Source organism: Bos indicus, chromosome 12 (genome assembly GCF_029378745.1).
Source record: "Bos indicus isolate NIAB-ARS_2022 breed Sahiwal x Tharparkar chromosome 12, NIAB-ARS_B.indTharparkar_mat_pri_1.0, whole genome shotgun sequence".
NCBI classification, from domain to species: domain Eukaryota; kingdom Metazoa; phylum Chordata; class Mammalia; order Artiodactyla; family Bovidae; genus Bos; species Bos indicus.
In genome coordinates this window covers 71,994,268-72,004,185 of record NC_091771.1, presented here as the reverse complement: position 1 = coordinate 72,004,185, position 9,918 = coordinate 71,994,268, and the positions used below count along the sequence as shown (strand labels likewise).

Here is a 9,918-nt window from a genome sequence, read left to right as displayed (position 1 = left end):
TGTGGCCACTGCTGCGTTTTTCAAATTTGCTGGCATATTGAGCGCAGCACTTTCCACAGCATCATCTTTCAGGTTTTGAAATAGCTCAACTGGAATTCCATCACCTCCACTAGCTTTGTTTGTAGTGATGCTTTCTAAGGCCCACTTGACTTCACATTCCAGGATGTCTGTCTCTAAGTGAGTGATCACACATCATGGTTATCTTGGTCATGAGATCTTTTTTGTATAGTTCTTCTGTGTTCTCTTGCCACCTCTCATGTGAAAGGTGTTATTCTTATTATCCTTTGGAATTTTAGAGCTTTGCGGGGCATGAAAGATAACCAGGCCTAGTCTTCCCAAAATTTATCCTGGGAAGCATCTGAGATTTAACACAGGTGCCTTGGAGAATGAAGAGAAATAGAGGAAGACACCCCATCTGTCTCCCTTACTGCCCATCCCTTGCAAACAGAGCCCTTTTCATTCATCTGGATGTTCACCTTAGAGATGGTATTTCAAGAAGGGGGTTCTATAGCAAACAGAAATATTCAAATTAATTTGTAGACCAAGCTTCTGATGTTGGAGGAGATAATGTCCCACCTTGCTCAGGATGATGCAATAGTATTAAGCATACAATATTTCATCATGGGGTGGGTGCTACTACCAAGCCATTCTGAGATTTAATCCAGCAGAGAGAGGAGACAAGGAAACTCACTTTTCAGGGCAATTTCCTGCAATATCGTTTGCTGCCTCTTATTTTCACTAGGGATAATATCGGCCTGACCTCCCATCACTCTTGGCTGTGTACCCTTATTCTGATGAAAGACTCTTTTCTCTCCTCTGTTCACCTACTAAGAAGGTCCTCAGTCCCCACCCACTCTGTCCAGATCTCAACCTTAGCCCTTTCTTTTCCTGAGACTCTTGATGACAAATATAGCTCCCAGGAATCTGCCACTCACTTAAACTCCTTTAACTTTATCGGACGGGCTTGGAATAAGTGCTCCTCTACCAGGAAACTGCTAGAGCCTTGACCACAGCTAATGGAGTAAAGTACCAGGGGGTCCTAACCCATGACTAGCCACCAAGTCATTCTGATTTCCCCTCCTGAGAATTATAAGGCCAGAAAAAAACATAAAAGTACAGCAGAGTCACTGCACCCATCAAAAGTGAGAGACCAGGGAGCTTGGGCACATGCATGCATCCTGTGACAGTGGCTCCAATACCCATGAGGACCCCAGTTCCTAGCTCCAGGAAAGTCAGCATTGCTCCAGCTGCGCAAGATGTCCATTTCCTTTCCATCAAGCCCTCTTCCTTTGAACTAACCTGGGTAGATTCTGCCACTAGCAACCAAAAAGCCTTGACTAAAACAGTCAGCACAGGTACAACAAAAGACTGCATACTAAAATTAATTGGGGAAATGAGATGTTTTTGTAAAGTTAAATTTTCAAATTACTACTTAGGAAGAAACTATTAGTGAGAACCTATTTTCATGAGGACTACAGAGTTTTGTCATCTTAAAAGCTGACAGAAATACATCTTTTCTTGAAACTCAGATCTAAAATTTTGAGCACCAATGGTCTCATTTGGTATTCTTTTTTTTTTCCCCCTTTGGTCTGATTTAATTGTTTTTAAACATGGTGGTGGCAAGAATACAAAGAACTATACAAAAAAGATCTTCACGACCAACATAATCACATTGGTGTGATCACTCACCTAGAGACAGACATCCTGGAATGTGAAGTCCAGTGGGCCTTAGAAAGCATCACTACAAACAAAGCTAGTGGAGATGATGGAATTCCAGTTGAGCTATTTCAAAACCTGAAAGATGATGCTGTGAAAGTATTGCACTCAATATGCCAGCAAATCTGGAAAACTCAGCAGTGGCCACAGGCCTGAAAAAGGTCAGTTTTCATTCCCATCCCAAAGAAAGGCAATGCCAAAGAATGCTCAAACTACCACACAATTGCACTCATCTCATATGCTAGTAAAGTAATGCTCAAAATTCTCCAAGCCAGGCTTCAGCAATACGTGAACCGTAAACTTCCAGATGTTCAAGCTGGTTTTAGAAAAGGCAGAAGAACCAGAGATCAAATTGCCAACATCCACTGGATCATCAAAAAGCAAGAGAGTTCCAGAAAAACATCTATTTCTGCTTTATTGACTATGCCAAAGCGTTTGACTGTGTGAATCACAGTAAACTGTGGAAAATTTTGAAAGAGATGGGAATACCAGACCACCTGATCTGCCTCCTGAGAAACCTATATGCAGGTCAGGAAGCAACAGTTAGAACTGGACATGGAACAACAGACTGGTTCCAAATAGGAAAAGGAATACATCAAGGCTGTATATTGTCACTCTGCTTATTTAACTTATATGTAGAGTACATCATGAGAAACGCTGGGTTGGAAGAAGCACAAGCTGGAATTAAGATTTCCTGGAGAAATATCAATAACCTCAGATATGCAGATGACACCACCCTTGTGGCAGAAAGTGAAGAGGAACAAAAAAGCCTTTTGATGAAAGTGAAAGTGGAGAGTGAAAAAGTTGGCTTAAAGCTCAACGTTCAGAAAACAAAGATCATGGCATCTGATCCCATCACTTCATGGAAAATAGATGAGGAAACAGTGTCAGACTTTTTTTTTTTTTTTGGCTCCAAAATCACTGCAGATGGTGACTGCAGCCATGAAATTAAAAGAGACTTACTCCTTGGAAGAAAAATTATGACCAACCTAGATAGCATATTCAAAAGCAGAGACATTGCTTTGCCAACAAAGGTCCATCTAGTCAAGGCTATGGTTTTCCAGTGGTCATGTATGGATGTGAGAGTTGGACTCTGAAGAAAGCTGAGCACTGAAGAATTGATGCTTTTGAACTGTTGTGTTGGAGAAGACTTTTGAGAGTCCCTTGGACTTCAAGGAGATCCGACCAGTCCATTCTGAAGGAGATCAGCCCTGGGATTTCTTTGGAAAGAATGATGATAAAGCTGAAACTCCAGTACTTTAGCCACCTCATGGGAAGAGTTGACTCATTGGAAAAGACCCTGATTCTGGGAGGGATTGGGGACAGGAGGAGAAGGGGACGACAGAGGATGAGATGGCTGGATGGCATCACTGACTCGATGGACATGAGTCTGAGTAAACTCCGGGAGTTGGTGATGGACAGGGAGGCCTGGTGTGCTGTGATTCATGGGGTCACACAGAGTTGGGCACGACTGAGCGACTGAACTGAACTGAAACATGGCAATATCCTTTGGGGCTACTATTGGTTGCCTAAAATGCACTCAAACCCCCACCTATTCACTACTTTCTTTAAAAAATTTATAACACTGTCCTTTCAGCTGATAAATTTTGCTGTTATCAGCATTTGACTCCACCCTCAATCTTTATGTTTATAGCTGAGAACCAAGGAGACCCTACAAACAAGTGGGGTCCAGAAGAAGATTCTACAGGCTCTTAGCAAAGCCATAAGCAACTCTCATATTTAAAGACATAGTTTTTCTGATACTTTGTTTGATGAAGAACTGTTTCAGTGTCCTTTCAGATTCCACCAGAGACCTGGGTCTATCCTCAGAACATATTATAATATAATCTATTTAGTGGTTTAACTACTGTCTATGTCTTCTAGCCTTGAATTCACGTCCAGATTATACACCTTTTGTAAACATCGACCACACTTCACACACAATCTATTACAAAAAGGAAACTGCCAGGTGTTAGTGGTCAACTGGCATTTACTAATAATACACCATAAACCCAGTGGCTTTCCAACCATTTTTGGTTTAAGATGGGAAGCCTTCTGTGCTTCTGGATTCTTACACAAAAATAGAAAACATATTAGTAAAATGAGTATTTTAAAAGTGGCTCTTACTGAAGTAAGACTGTAAGATATGTAACCCACTTAGTGACCATCTTGGTACATGTCAATATGTGGAAAAGTTGGAAAGATTAATTCTGATCACTACGGAGTCTACCAATGCATATGTCTTCCTTAGATCTCCCAGTGATCTGCTTAAAATGTAAATTCTCAAGAGCATGTGTGAGGTCTGAGATTCTGGATTGCTAACAACTCTAGGTTGCTGATGTTGCTGGGTCCAGGGACCACACTTTGAGTAGCAAGGAAGAAACTGAACATTTCTGATAATGTTCCTTTGTCACCCATACCCACCCCTGAGAGCTAAATAATCTTTGTCCTAATTTACCTCTTTGTTTGTTTTTAAAACGTCTAGTATTTGACAGAGATATTTTGCAGCTGTGCTTTGAGAGAGATGCTGTGGCCAACCGCCCTGAACCACCTCTGACTTAACTACAGGAATGACCGTGCACAGATGAGACTGGAACTGTTTGAAAGTTATTTTTGCTTCATTACCATGTTAAGATTTCTATCCAAGGTGGGAATTTGTACTGGACTAGGCACAATTCCAGCCATGTGCAAAGGAGTGTGGAAGACTGCACATGTTCCAGCTAACCTGGCTGTTCCCTGAAATCTCTGCCCCTTTCCTGGAGCCCCAGTGACATGCCTGCCTCCTATCCCTTAAAGTTCCTCTACTCCCACCTCCCCTTGGGGAGAAGGTGTGTTTTGAGCATGGGCTGTCCCTTCATTCCTTAATCAATGAATAAAGCTTCTGCTCTACTATATACAACCGGGTTTAAAAAGTAGCATTTGTGATTCCAGGCAAAGAACCCATTCAGAGGTCACTGACCCAGTGGGAATCATCTATACCTTCTGTCTCAAGACCATTTAAATTGATTTTGTCTTATCTACATGTATAACTATTGCCCTTTTAAATTCCATTCTTTACTTTCAGGGGCTAACAACCACTTGTCATCTTTTTATTCACACAAATTAAATTAGAATATGGAGAAGGAGACAACAGAGGATGAAATGATTGGATGGTGTCACCAACTCAATGGACATGAGTTTGAGCAAATTTGGGGAGATGGTGAACCCTGGTATCCTGCAGTTATGGGGTTGCAAAGAGTCAGACATGACTTAGCAACTAACAATAACAACAGACATTGCTAGGACAGAGATTTTGTCTATTTTATTCACTGCTGTTAACCCAGTGCCTGGACCAATGCCTCACTGGAACACCTTAAATAGAAGGCACTTGAATATTCTGAGTGAATCAATAAAACAAGCTCTTCTTCTATAAATAAGCAGTTTGTCCTCAAATTTCAGTCTCTATTGATATTTTGAACAATCTCTCTTTTTTTTTAAGCTGTTGTTTTCTAACCTGGAGAAATTCGTTTCAAAGTGAAGTGTCTGGTCCATCATATTGTCACCAACAAAACTCATTAACAATTCTTACAAAATAAAGGTAGAATCTGGGAAATAAGATAAAGTCTAACTCCTTTTTTCCCTTTTGGTTTAGTCAAATTTCATGTGCTCATAGAGTACTATGTGCAGAAGCTTTGCACCTAACTCTTCAGATCAGAGTCCCTAGTGGGAAACGGCTTTAAGATGGTGGTGGGGGGCAGGTGCAATGACAAGAAACCTGTAAAACACCCTTGCTTAGGGCTACCTTTGGGGGAGAGAACAAGAACTATAGAGTGCAAGCTCATACCTCTCCATTCTCTGATCAAGGAATAAAGATTTCCTTTACTTCTGAACTGAACTCAGCCTCATTCTGTTGGCACAAGCAACACCAGGTAGAAAGACACATGTTGGAGACTGACTCACCCAGGTTATAGAGACTCAGAAAATTCATATCAACACATCTATGATACACAGCCATTTTACCGGACACACTGGAAACCTCTATTAAATATCTATTACTAAAGATAAGCCAGTAACATCATGGGCAGCGCTGGTGTTAAGTTGATATGAACAGTGATGGCCAACCAGCCATTGACAGTCTGGACCCTTCTGATTGGGTACTGCCTGCTCCACTGGATGCTGAATACATTAAATATTAAAAGAGTTTTTAAAAGTTACAGGAATTCTCTCTTACCAAACCATAATTAAAGTAAAACATTTAAAATAACTCTACTTCAAAGTTATGTAAATTACTTATGGTTGAATTAATTGATTAACAAATGAACAAATGACTGAAAGAATGAATTGGGACAGATGGTCTAAAAAAAGCATAATTGATTAGGAAAGTCCAGGACTTGAGAGCCCCCTCATCCAAGGTCTTGTTCTGTCTTGTAACTTGGGGCAAGTCACACTGCCTGTTGCTAAATATGGTAGGACACTGACCTTGAAGGAGCAGACACACCTCACACATGGCCCCAGGGAACCCCTCTGCCACAGCCACCATAAATGCTTTGGAACAGGGTGTAATTGATACTTTACTTTTCCTAAGTATCAGAGGCAGGTGTAGGGTACTGGGAAACTAGACCAGATTAGTTCCTTTACCTGTGGATAACACATATGTCACACATGCTATCATATAGGAGTTTGGCTAACAGCTCACTCACTGTCAGGAATGGACAGTGGAGAAATTAACAGGCAGAAAAATCTCTAAGACAGTGACTCTGAAACACTGTACATCTGATGAAAGCTATGGAGCAAGTCTGCTAGAAAATGCTCATGGACTCAGCTTCATGATTTCTGAGGATTCCTAAACCATGAACCACAGGAAGTGGGGTGGCCTCAGAGAGATGTGGGCCAGGTAAGAATTGCTGATTCTGAGGGAACAGAACACCACCTATCACGGGACTCCTCCTGACATAAGAATGCACAACTATCTCCAAGAAGGGTATTTTTCCTGGCCCAGTGCACCTCAACTATCTTTCAAGGCAAAATGCACAGTCTCCATCTCATATATCTGAGAGAATTTTAACTGCCAACAGATGAAACCTCTCTCCTGCAGCAGATCTCTGAAACATTAGACAGTGTACAGAAACTATCACAAAAATTCTCTGAAGTCCTTACAACCTATTTTGGCTTTCTTTTTCACCAAATTATTTCCAGGTAAGTTCTGCAAGATGATAGATTCACTGGATTTCAGAGCTTCAGGCTTCTCGTATATGACTGAGGTCGAATGTCAAGACTCACTTCCTGCCTGCCTAACACAGCTACTAGCTGCTGCTGCTGCTGCTGCTGCTAAGTCGCTTCAGTCGTGTCCGACTCTGTGCGACCCCATAGGTGCTCTCTATCTTCACTCAGAACTCTTAACCAAGAACTATATATTTCTTCATCTCCCTCAATACCACTATATAACCCAGCCAGCAATTTGCTGCATTTAAATGATTCATTTATTAATGCTAATTGGGCAGTATTTATAGGAGAGTTGTATTTGTTCTGTTCTGTACATTATGCCTTTATCAGCTTTAAAAATATAATCTACAGTTTATAAGAACTAACCAAGAATACTACTTTTGTCCCAGGCTGTTTTAACCATATTTTAATGAAGGAGAAGTTCTGAAGTATCAGCTGCTGCTGAGTCACTTCAGTTGTGTCCGACTCTGTGTGACCCCATAGACGGCAGCCCACCAGGATGCCCCAGCCCTGCGATTCTCCAGGCAAGAATACCGGAGTGGGTTGCCATATCAGAATGCCCATCTAATACAAATGTAGAAGAGCTGTCTGAAATTAACTGGAGTGAACAAGCATGAAATGTCTCTAAAAACATTCTGTAAATAACGTTTGAAGGCTTGACAATCTAAAATTCAGTTCAGTTTAGTTCAGTTGCTCAGTCATGTCCAACTCTTTGTGACCCCGTGAGGTGCAGCTCACCAGGCCTCCCTGTCCAACACCAACTCGTGGAGCCTACCCAAAACTCATATCCATTGAGTCTGTGATGCCATCCAGCCATCTCATCCTCTGACGTCCCCTTCTCCTTCCGCCCTCAATCTTTCCCAGCATCAGGGTCTTTTCTAACAAGTCAGCTCTTCGCATCAGGTGGCCAAACTATTGGAGTTTCAGCCTCAACATCAGATCTTCCAATGAACACCCAGGACTAATGTCCTTTAGGATGGACTGGTTAGATCTCCTTGGAGTCCAAGGGACTCTCAAGAGTCTTCTCCAACACCACAGTTCAAAAGCATCAATTCTTTGGCACTCAGCTTTCTTTATTGTCCAACTCTTACATCCATACATGACTACTGAAAACACCATAGTCTTGACTAGACAGACCTTTGTTGGCAAAGTAATGTCTCTGCTTTTTAATATGCTATCTAGGTTGGTCATAACTTTCCTTCCAAGGAGTAAGCATCTTTTAATTTCATGGCTGCAATCACCATCTGCAGTGATTTTGGAGCCCCCCAAAATAAAGTCTGCCACTGTTTCCACTGTCTCACCATCTATTTGCCATGAAGTGATGGGACCAGATGCCATGATCTTAGTTTTCTGAATGTTGAGCTTTAAGCCAACTTTTTCACTCTCCTCTTTCACTTTCATCAAGAGGCTCTTTAGTTCTTCTTCACTTTCTGCCATAAGGGTGGTGTCATCTGCATATCTGAGGTGATTGATATTTCTCCTGGCAATCTTGATTCCAGCTTGTGCTTCATGCAGCCAAGCGTTTACCTTAGGTCAGCTTCAACTTTCACTTGTGAAATTTGCCATTTTCCATGCTATTTGAAAAAGGTGAATACATAGAAGCTCTCCATTTTTACCAGTTAAAGAATTTTCTAAAAAATAGTTAAGTTCCCACTACTCCTAATAACTACATCCACTTCCCTGGATAAATTACAATGTTCCATTTAAACAGAACCAACTTTATTAAATTTCCCACGGTCTTTCCTTAATTATACAATATACTTCTGTAATAAACTTCAGCCATATCATATTCGAACAAAAAATAAACCAGATGCTCGGTGCTTATATGCAAAATTAAGCTCTCCCTGTGAAACCAAATTAAAATGAGCTCAGGAATGAAGTCAAGCCCTCACAAAAACAAAAACAAGCAAACAAAAGCAATTCTGCAGATTTCGTTTTGTGACTTGTTAGTCTTACTCACTTATCTGTTTTTCTCTTGCATCTGGGAAAACACACATATCCTTCCCCACTCTCAACCTTTTTATCAAGTTATCATATTAATTCAGTTTTGTAGGAAAAAGAGAGATTTTAAAAATCTCTAAAATTTCATCAGGACACTTAGTCCTAAAAACAATTTAAGTCAGCTATTTGCCAGACATTGCTTTAAATGCTTTACATACATTAATTCTCTTGATTCTCACACACACAAAAATGTTTGAGATTATTATTGGACTTTCATCCCTACTGTACAGAGAGTTGAGGGAGACAGTGGTTAAATTGCTTGACAAAGGTCTATCTGTCAGCATCTGGACTGGGATTCACATTCAGAAGAGCTGACACCAAAGTCTATTTTTCTGAGCACAGAGCACCACAGATCCCAAATTACACAGTGGTTCAAAACCACTATTGAAAAATAAAAGAAACCCATTCAGTTTACTCTGGGTAAAGTCAATGATCACTTTTTTGTTGGACAATTTTCAAACTTTAAATTTCACAGCTCTTTAATGGAATGTAATAATATGGAGCTTATACTTGTGTGATGATCTAACACAAAAGACGTCTACACACACACACAGCTATCCCACATCAGTGCTGCTTAAGATAACTGTGCTTCAATCAAGAAGATCGTGACTGTGCCAGTGAAGTGACTGGCAAAGTTATTCTGAACCTCTGTTCCAGCGGAACTGAGACATCACAACATCTCCACCTACATCCCGACTCCCTCTCCATTAATAGTTTAAAACTGTTTACTGGTGACAACCAAAGTTGTCTCTCTTATATCAAACAAACAAACAAACAAAAAATGGACATAAAACTAAGGGGAGAGAAAATAAAGCTATATTTTTAAAATACTTAATGTTTATCCAAAATATATAAGGTATTCATTGTTTTACCTAATATTACAAACCTTAACCTCACCTTAAAAAATTTAGCAACTTGGATATAACAGGAACCAAGAGATGATGGCTAGCTTGAAGGCTAGCTCAATTAGGTATGAAACTCCTATAGTGTCTCCTTTGT

At 40.5% G+C, this 9,918-nt stretch overlaps 1 protein-coding gene across 2 annotated transcripts in view; it reads right to left on the bottom strand.

Moving 5' to 3' along the window:
• LOC139176086 (ATP-binding cassette sub-family C member 4-like) overlaps nt 1-9,918 on the bottom strand; it is a 374,149-nt gene that overhangs the window by 56,968 nt on the left and 307,263 nt on the right. The gene's annotated exons all lie outside the window — the stretch shown is intronic.